The 9,775-nt window shown below is 37.9% G+C and overlaps 1 non-coding gene across 1 annotated transcript; it reads left to right on the plus strand.

Annotated features, from left to right (window-relative positions):
- The first annotated feature begins 9,624 nt into the window (after positions 1-9,624).
- On the plus strand, positions 9,625-9,733 carry LOC141581002 (U6 spliceosomal RNA). The gene has a single exon (XR_012513396.1). It is a non-coding gene; the product is annotated as a U6 spliceosomal RNA (small nuclear RNA).
- The last annotated feature ends 42 nt before the right edge of the window (positions 9,734-9,775 follow it).

Here is a 9,775-nt window from a genome sequence, read left to right on the forward strand (position 1 = left end):
TTTCTCACATTTGGAGCACTTGTATTTTTCCATTGTCTGTATCCCCATTTTATCTGGGAAGTAACTAGCTTTCTTTTGGTTTTACAGCTTCGTAGGTGGAACAGACTTGCCTTTTCACAGATGAGACTATGGAGTTTTGAGTTAATCTTGAAATAAGACTTGTGGAACTGTTGGGAAGGCATGATTGGTTTTGAAATAGGAGGACATAAGGTTTGAGGGGTCAAAGTTAATCATAGGAATGTAGTTAAACATAAAAATTTTGCAAACCCGTTTTTATGATGAAACAAATACATTTTATCATCTTTGATGTATAATCTGTTTTATTGTTTTTTTAACCCAATGAAATGTGAGTTTTGTGATTTTGATCTTACTAAAGCAATGGTTTGATAAAGAAAAAATGAATAATTCAGGGTTACAGAGACGGTAAACTATTAAAAGTAGTTTGCGTATTAAATTATTATGAAATAATTGTGTGTTAATTCTAAATTCAACAGTTGTGATTGAACAGATCTGTAGGCATAGGTATGTATTGTGAAAGTGACAACCAAAGCAGTTATGTTGCACATTTATGTCTGGAGGTAATCAGTAGAGGAATTGGCTGTGGACCTTCACCCATGCATCACCTTTGTTTTGTGCTGTAGTCGAATATCAAAAACAAAACAAAACAAAATCACCACTTATTTCTCAAAGAGAGAATATTTCCTTCAACTTAAGCATTCCTAAATTGCTGCGTGGTGGCCTCTTTGTTCTTGGAGGAGGCAAAGGCAGAACAGACACTCAGGTGGGCAGACGATGTACTTGGCCCTCAGGACATCAGGTTCCTTGCCCCCCCCATCCACCACCGGTGCCCGAGTCACCTCTGCAGCCTGGATGTGGCATGGAAGCAGCAAGTGGCTGAACACCCCAAACTAGGCCCACATCCCCAGCAGCAGGAATCCTAAGGCTGGGCACTCAGGTGGCAAAGTCAGGCGGTCAGCCCCGCCAGCAGCCACTCAGTCTCATCAGTGTGGATGCAGAGTGCCCAGCGCAGAGGCCCAGGATCCAGAGAGGTGTCCAAGAGGAGCAGACCCAAGGGAAGCTCCGCCATTCGGCGCCAGTACCAGAGCTGCACCTGCAAATTGCGCATCTGGCATGGGCAGCGGTGGGAGCTGGTGGGGAAAAGAACAACCCCTGACTTTCCACGTGTCTCCTGCTCCCTGACACCTGCCAGGCAGACCCCGGGGCCAGAGTCAGCGCTGAAGCCAGGCCATCTGTGAAGCTGCTCCAGTGCCGCGGAGTGCCCATGCCAGACCTGATCTCCCTTTGAGGAGTGGGGCGGCCACAGGGTCAGACAGGCCTTCGCCCTCCTCCATTATATGAGATACATGTAAGGATTGTTCATGTTCCATCAGGAGCTCATGTTTGTGATATGAAATGCGCGCCTGCTATCCTGCGCCTCTGGCCCTCCGGCGGTCCGGGTGAGCCCAGGAGAACTTGTAGCTCAGTGAAGCCGGCCAGAGCTGCAGCCCCAGCGGCCTGCGAGTGCCTGGGAGTGGCTTCCGGGAGCCGGGCGGCCACCGTGGCCCAGGCGCAGGGCTCGCTCAGTCTGAGAGGTCGGAGACTGCAAGTGTTGCTGATAAAGGTTGTGGTGGACCTGGCTGGTTCGCGGATTCTCAGCTAGAAAGCAGACTTGAGATCGCAGATTGGGGGTCGGCGCCAGGTGGGGTTGGGAGGAGCCGCGGCTCAGGAGCTGGTTGTTGGGGATCTGAGAAGCAGTCACCACCTCGAAGAATTTCCTCGGCTTCGGGAGCCAGGGGCCAAGGAAGAGCAGAACCTCAGGTCCCGGGCTCCATAGACCCCGTCTGCACTGCTTCCGGGCACCCAATCCAGGGCGTGGAACCGCGAAAGGTCCACAGGGCGGCTGCCAGGGGCGATACCACTGAGGTGGAGCTGCCTGGTGCGCGGGAGCGGAGACCTGGACGCCCGGGACAGGCCACACCGGTAGCGGGGTTCAGCCCGGGGTGGGGGGGTTCCCTAGGCCCGGCTTCCGCACTTGGGACGGGGCCTTGGAGGGTACCCTGGGAGCGGCGGAGCCAAAGGAGCCTCAGCTGCTTTTCATCCCTCCTAATTCCCTGGCTGGAGCGCTTGATAGAGAATGTGAGTGATTTAACTCACAAAGTTAGGCATATTATACAGTGTTGTTATTTTTAACGTTCACGTTTAAAGCATGATTTATGCATTACAGGAGGTCCCTACTGAGAGAGCTCATTCTGCTATCAAAACTACCAGGAATCATTTTCAGCAGGCAAAAATTTCTCAGGTAAAACTGCCTGTTTTACATAGATGGGTTCTTTACTGAAGAGTCTCAGAGGGAAACTTGGAAGTGGGAGGTGGGTTTTGTGTTCTTGAATGAGAAGACACATTTTTCTCAAAATGTGAGCTCTTTCTGTGTTTATCAATTTTACATAAACTGAACGAAAATATCAAGGTTTTAACATTTTTGCACGACACCTGCTGTCTTACTATTGTGATGACATTTTAAATAATTTTATAATGGACTGAAAAATACTGGCTTCTCTACATATTAAAATGTGTTATTTCTATAATTAATTGTTTACTAACTGCTGAAAATACAGATAAATACATGTAACAGAATAGGAAATCCGGAAACACTGAAATGATATAAGATATAATGTAAGGATTAGTAATGTTAACAGATATGAATAGGAAAGGATGAATTATTAATGAAAAAATGCCTCCTCTTTGAAGAAAACTAATGAAAGTTTGTATCACAAGCATGAGTGCCTGGTGGAATACAGATTGAAACTTTCACATTTATAAGTGAGAAAAGTATCAGAAGAAAACACAAATGCTTGTTTTACAGGTATATTTTATGTTGACAAAGGCCTTCCTAAGAATGACCTCAGAGGCAAGTATTCTGAGGATTGATTTAGCAAACTAAAAATTAAAACTGCCTATGAATCAGGAAAAAAATGAGAAATTAAAGAAAACATACTTGAAAAGTATTTACTATATTACATATATATTCAGGTGAGAGGTGTGTTTTCATTTTACAGGGGATTCATTATATATCATGATAGGTATAGTACTGGTATGTATAGCATATATATTGCATAATGTTATATGTATATCAGTTACATATACAAATTAGATGAAAAGTTATATATATACACATTAGATGAAAAGTGCATCTTCATTTTATAGGAAATTCTTTCAATCAAATAAAAACTCTAATAAAAGTGGACAAAGAACTTTATTGCAGACTTACAAGTTACCAATGTACATAGGAAAAAATCCTTTGCGTTTCTGGTATAAGAATTTAAATTAAAAGAGGAATGAAACTGTTTTCTGTCCACAATATGTGTGAGGATGTTTTGTACTGCTGCTTAAAGTTTAAGTTGCTGATTACTTTATAAATAGACAATTTGGTGGTAAGTACTACATTTAAAAAATGTGTATACTCTTTACCCATCAATTCCATTATACTAAAATACCCTTAGGAAGTAGAGATACTTTGTTTTTTCCAGCACTTATTTTTAAAAGAACAGATAGAATGAATTATATAAATAAATTTCTGTTGCAGCAAAAGGTGTAATGATATGTGACCATTGAATGTGACAATAGATACAGAATTATGTTGATGTGCGAAGATGTATTTTGTTATAGTCAGCAAGGAAAAAATCAGTTTGATTATACATACACACAAACATACTATGGTCTTGTGTTAACAAAAAAATGTGTACAAAATATAATAGCATTTCTAATTTCTTGGCATTTGCATCGTAAGGAAAGTTTTTCTTATCTGTGATGCTGCAGTGAGCATGTATGAGACTTCTAGTAAAATTTATTATTAATGGAATAATTCTTGGAAGAGGAATATGAATCTTGACCAGATAAAAATAATCTCTCACTTTCTGTTTTTTGTCATCATCATTATTATGATTGTGCATTATTATTTTTGAACTTTTAGACTCTTCAGAAATAAAAAGGGAATGTTGCAAAACTAAAGCAACTTAGAATTAATAGACATTTTGCTGCTATTGACCGTTTTCTGAAAACCTGATGTATCATCTCTCGGTGGTTAGGCTTAAGAGGGAAAGATGGGAAGGGAAAAGGAGAGCCACAGGAGTGCGCAGGTCACTTGGAAATGAGGTAATAAGGGAAAGTGCCAAGAAGAGTTTTTTTTTAGTTTGTTGTTCTTCCAGTTTATGTGTTGAGACAAGGTGCTCTTTAGCTTTGGGGCTAATAAATTTTGGTTTGAAAAAGAGAGTGAGTTGAAACTTGCCAAATATTTTGGGAGGACTCAGGAAACGATGTTGGCAGTGAATATGTGGTGACAAAATGAGAAACACTCCAACAGAAGATGAAACAAATGTTAACTGACTTATTACCCATCCAGGCAGAAACAGCCACTTAGATCTAAGAGTCTTAATTTTCTCCTCAAATATAGAATGTCTTGATGGAAAGGTGGGAGATAAGGAGCTTATTAATAGCAAAATAAAGTTGAATTTTGAGTTTATTTCTTCCTGTTCTCATGCCCATCAAAATTAAATGTAGATTTAATAAATGACTCTATCTCTTAATCTTTTTTGGCCATATCTACAACTGATAAAGGGAATTAGCCATGTGGGTGAGGGATGAGACTGATGTGATTGCCTGTGGCACTAATTCTCAGAATTGTGCGTTATAGTGACCTGAGCAAATTTGTTAAAAATCTAAAAGTTTAGGCTTCAGGGAAATGTGTATTCAGGCCTTATTAGATCTATTACATCAAAAGCTTTAAAATGTTTAAAAATGTTTTCTTGAAGCTGGGCACAGTGGCATGTTCCTTTAGTCCCAGCTTGAGCCTAAGAGTTTTAACCACAATAACAGCAACAGACAACAAAGAAAAACCCTCAAAGGTTGGATACACTCCTGTTTAAGAACCCCAGAATAGATAAGTGCAATATATACATTTCTGTATCTCAAAAAGTGGACAAAATCACTAGAAGGGTTGGCAATGCTAGGTGCTACTTTCTTCAGAGTTCTCCTTTTCAATAAGATTAGCCTGACTTACCTGTCTTTCTCTACATCTGTGACTGGGAAGTGAAAGGGAGTATTATTGGCAGTATCCCTCATCTTACAGAATAACACCTTTTTTTTCTCCACCATTAATCATTCACTTCCATTCAGAGTCTTTAAATATTTGCTTATGGGTAATCTTCAATAAGTAGAGGCTGACTTTTTAATGATTTCATGTCCCTTTGTCACCATACAGGTAATTATGTGTCTACAAATTTTCATTACAAGTTGAGTTTTCTCAATTAAATTAATAGCCAATCCTAAATTTTTTTTTTTTTTAGTTGAAGTTATATTATGAACTATCCCGGTATGTCTGTTAAGTTTATACATCTTTAGCATAACCAGGATGTCAGCTTTACACACTGAAATCCGTGAGGTTGATATAAATTTGATATGTCACAATTCTTTTGATTAAAAGAATTTTCATAGGAATTATTTTAATAATTTAGTTTTGGCAGTCATGTAAACTATTTGGCTAACAATCTGGGAAAAGTATATACAAATAGATTATAAATGAATGCATGTTGGAAAAATTCTTTAAGTGGGTATTTTGAGTCTTAATAGCAATTTTTATTGTATATGAGGGCCTGATTTTTTTTGGTAAAACATATGTAGAGAAAGAAAATATTTTACATACACATACTTGGATTATACACAACCATTTAGTTGCAGATTCATAGCAAATATAAAAACAAAAGGGCTGTATTCTAAATGTGCACAGACTTGTTTGCCTCTATAAATTGAGTCAACATGCAAAATTTAGAAGACTTATGCAGAAATATGGACTTCAGACTTGTCTTAAAAAATCAAATATGGTGTCCCCTGAGTTTCTATCAGTGTTGGCCTGCTGTGTACAGGCTACTCTTTTATAAAAGGCCTGTATTCTCCAGTTTGCTACTGTGCCCACCTCAGTACTTTCCTTACTCAGATAACCTTCTTTTGTCCTTGTAGGTATTTGAGTTACAACTTTTTATGTTGTAGTATATTTTGATAAAGATTTCAAGGCTTTTAAGTCAATGCGTATTTGTTTATAATACATAGTCTATATAATATATATAGTCTATGGATTATATAAATCCCTCAGTTATGGGGTTGAATTTTAGAATTTAGTTTAAAATTCTTTTTCTTAATACCACAAATAATCATCCCATACGAATACCTAGAAGTGTTTTTTTAGATTATTCGTGATTATAGTTGGATAGTTTATGAATACTGCAGACATTATATCTTTCTCCTCAGCAATTTTCCTTAAAAATGCAAGTGACTTACTGGCTTTCATTATGCTAGAAATAACCATATGGATCAGTATGAGAACTTCTATTGATAAGCCATTATATTTGTATGTGCTTTATATTTAGCCTAAAATAAAAATAATTTAAAATAGCCATTTCAGTGGAAATCAATAAAAATAGATTTAAAAAGTAGAGTTGCGTTAGGGTCCCAGCATTACCATTACAGTTGAGAATAAAATTTCTTACTGAGCTTTGGTTTTTTTAATATGTATTTTTAAATTTTTTAACCCTCTCTCTCTTACACAGAACACACTGAGCTTTATAACAGTTAAGATAAAAATCTGTTCTCCTGTATTAACAAGAAACCCATGGACTATTTAATAATATAGAAAATATGTGCATTCTGAGCCAATCACTCTTAATTCAGAGCTCATTTCCTTAGTGACCCATTTGGAGCAGAAGTGCCTGACATTGGCATCTGGGATCCTAACAGCATTGATAGAAGCGAATCAAGCAAATATTTTTTGGAATATAGTTTAAGAAACACTGCTCTAGAGATAATAATTTAGATCATTAATTTATGTAAAAAACTTAAAAGTGTTTGCTACTATGTTTTAGGTTTTGGGGCCTATAGATGTAAAAGATACACGCCTTACCCTCAAGCTCTTGGTTTCAGTGGGAAACAATGAAGTGATTACAATATACCATACCAAGTGCTGTGATCAAAGCAAGGATTCTTGGGACTGGTATGTTTGAAGGGAGTTTTGGTGATGACCACAGTTAAGTGGGGAGGCAGAGGAGGGCTGTTTGCAAGGCAGAAAGCAGCACATCAGAAAGCACAGAGGAGTGAGAAGGAAGGGACTGGTTTTCATTTACTTCCTTCCTATATTGTATGTTGAAGTTCAGACATCTTAGAGGAGATTTTTAGTTCATTTGAGAAATTTGTAATTTTATGAATTACTGTTTTTGCTGTTTCATAGAATGGAAACACACCACTTTTGTTTGCTATGATTTCCAAGAGACAGCAAATGGAATTTTTAGTGAAAAACCAAGCAAATGTATGTGTTGTTGATAGGCTGAGACAGTACAGTAGTTCTTGTTTAAAATACAAACCTGAGTGTTCTAGAGTGGAGTCACTCAAGTCAGAAATAATAAGATTAATATAATTACTGGCATATAGTGAAACATATCAACACAAATAATCAAGTAGAAAAGCAAATATCTGGACTAAGCAACATAAAGAACATATAGTAGGATACGTTTTCTCTTACAATATTGTTATTTGCAATCTGATGTTTTTGGTCTTGTAATCTTATATTAGCTAAAGGTTTTTGTATTTTACTAATTTTTGAATTGTGGACTTTTAGTTTATGACTACTAGTATTGTCATTATTGTTATTTATTGTTTTCAGGCTGTAGATCGCTCTTATCTGACTGCTAGCTGATATGAATTACAATATATCAGACTAGGAAAGCAATGGGAAAATCTTCATTTAAATCTTTGCCTGCTTTAGATAAATGACCTCAGCACAGTTTCTTGGCCATCAAGGGACTATAAGTTAGCAACTTGTATTATGTCATACCCCAGGGGAAAAAGAGAATTCCTTGTTGTCCCTTCCTTTTAGCCTTCGTGATAATTTGCAGAGATGAACACTTGAACATCCAAGATGCTTATAGACACAAGCTAGTACATGTAAATGGTTATTATGTCTACATTGACAGGCAGAATATTAAATTGATAAAGTGTATCAAACTAGCTGTTTAGTAATGACTTTATTGAAGTTCTTGAATGGTGTTATTTCTTTGTTATTTTAGAACAGCCCTCATGCTTCCTGTACATTATGGCTCATCACGTATTGTCAGTATTTTTCTTCAGCAAAATATTAATGTCTTTACTCAAGATATGTGTGTATGAGATGCAGGAGATTATGCTATTTATCGTGGTTTGACAAGGTAAGTGTTTGTATTAAAAGGCCAGTTAATACTAAATTGATGTTTAAAATAGTTGAAACCATTGAATCTTATACATTAGGTGAGAGTTCACAGTTTGGTTCAGGTCATTTGAAATAGCAAGAGTTAGTCCACTTTTTAGCTAGAAATCAAGCAGAAGGCTAGATTAGTTAGAAATAGAATGCAAGATTCTTTCAGGACTTTTAAGACCTTTATGCCTAGGGATCTCAATGTGGTTTATTTTATTCTAAGTGTAATCCCCATGGATCAGACGAAAATAGAGCCACATGTTTGACTTCCATTTTCTTCATTTCTTTCTTTTTCTGTTTTGTAGAGGCAAGGTCTCACTATGTTGCCTAGGCTGGTCTTGAACCCCTGAGCGTAAGTAATCCTCCTGCCTCGTCCTCTCAAAGTGCTAGCTGCCATGCCTGGCCTGACTTTTCTAATGAGCTGTTGGGTCTTGAAATGTTCAATTTAACAGAAAATCTTGTCTTGTCCCCTGGGGCTATCTCCTGTGTCCTCCTCCTTTGCATTTTCCAAGAAACTAAGATGTTTTCTAAGTCCAAGGCAGGCAATGTTTCTTTACAAGTCAGAAGGGGGAAAAACGGCCGTTCTAATTCTGTTGTTTGCATGGATTCACTTGCTGTATTGATGCCATTGTAACTGGTCCTACAATCTCATAATGATTGACCTTGGCCACTAGGATGCATTTACTGATTCAGACCCCTCAGTTTTCATGGTGATTCATACATAGAGTTCAAAGCTACGGTGTTTATTAGTTTATGTACTTATGCTCAGCCATTGTTCCCAGCACCCTTCTCTGGGAGCCAGGCCTCCTAGCTTTACCCACACAAGTAGTAAGCAAATTGATGCTTCCCCTATACTAAAAACATTATTTGGAGCCCACATCTTATGTAGACTTAGCTCAGACCTTCATGGTAAGTTATCCTTTGAGACCCCTGATGCTGTTTTCTCTAACAAATTTTAGTTGAGATTGTTCCCACCAGTCAGAGATGTTCAAATAATGTTGCAGGAGGAGATTAGATTTCCCTTTCCCTTTTGCTATCAGATTTGTATCTTGAGGCTTTTTTATATCTTGTACAGCAGTTTTGGTTAGATAGCAGAAGGTTCTGTGTTATCTTTCCACAGAGCACTGGGAACCAACTTGCAGTTGGCCCTTCAAGTAATTCATTTCTACAATAATAAAGACCTCCCAGGCTACTTGCACATCTACCTCAAGTTTTAAATATATTTTAAAGGTCAACCTCACAGGAAGCCATTTGATAAAATTCTCTGCATCTCAATTAGGTGAGGTGGATTTAACAGAGCTAAGCTTCATCTAGGATTCATGAGTATCCATGTATGAAACAGGGCTTTGTACTTGTTTCAGCAGCATATACTTTAATATTGGATCAATAGAGAGCAGATAAGCATAAGCATGGCTGCTGCCTCAGGATGGGACACAAATTCATAAAGCATTCCATATTTTGCATTGCCCCTGGAAGGTCATTTGACTTTGTTGACCAGCTCCA

Source organism: Saimiri boliviensis, chromosome 13, assembly GCF_048565385.1.
Source record: "Saimiri boliviensis isolate mSaiBol1 chromosome 13, mSaiBol1.pri, whole genome shotgun sequence".
NCBI classification, from domain to species: domain Eukaryota; kingdom Metazoa; phylum Chordata; class Mammalia; order Primates; family Cebidae; genus Saimiri; species Saimiri boliviensis.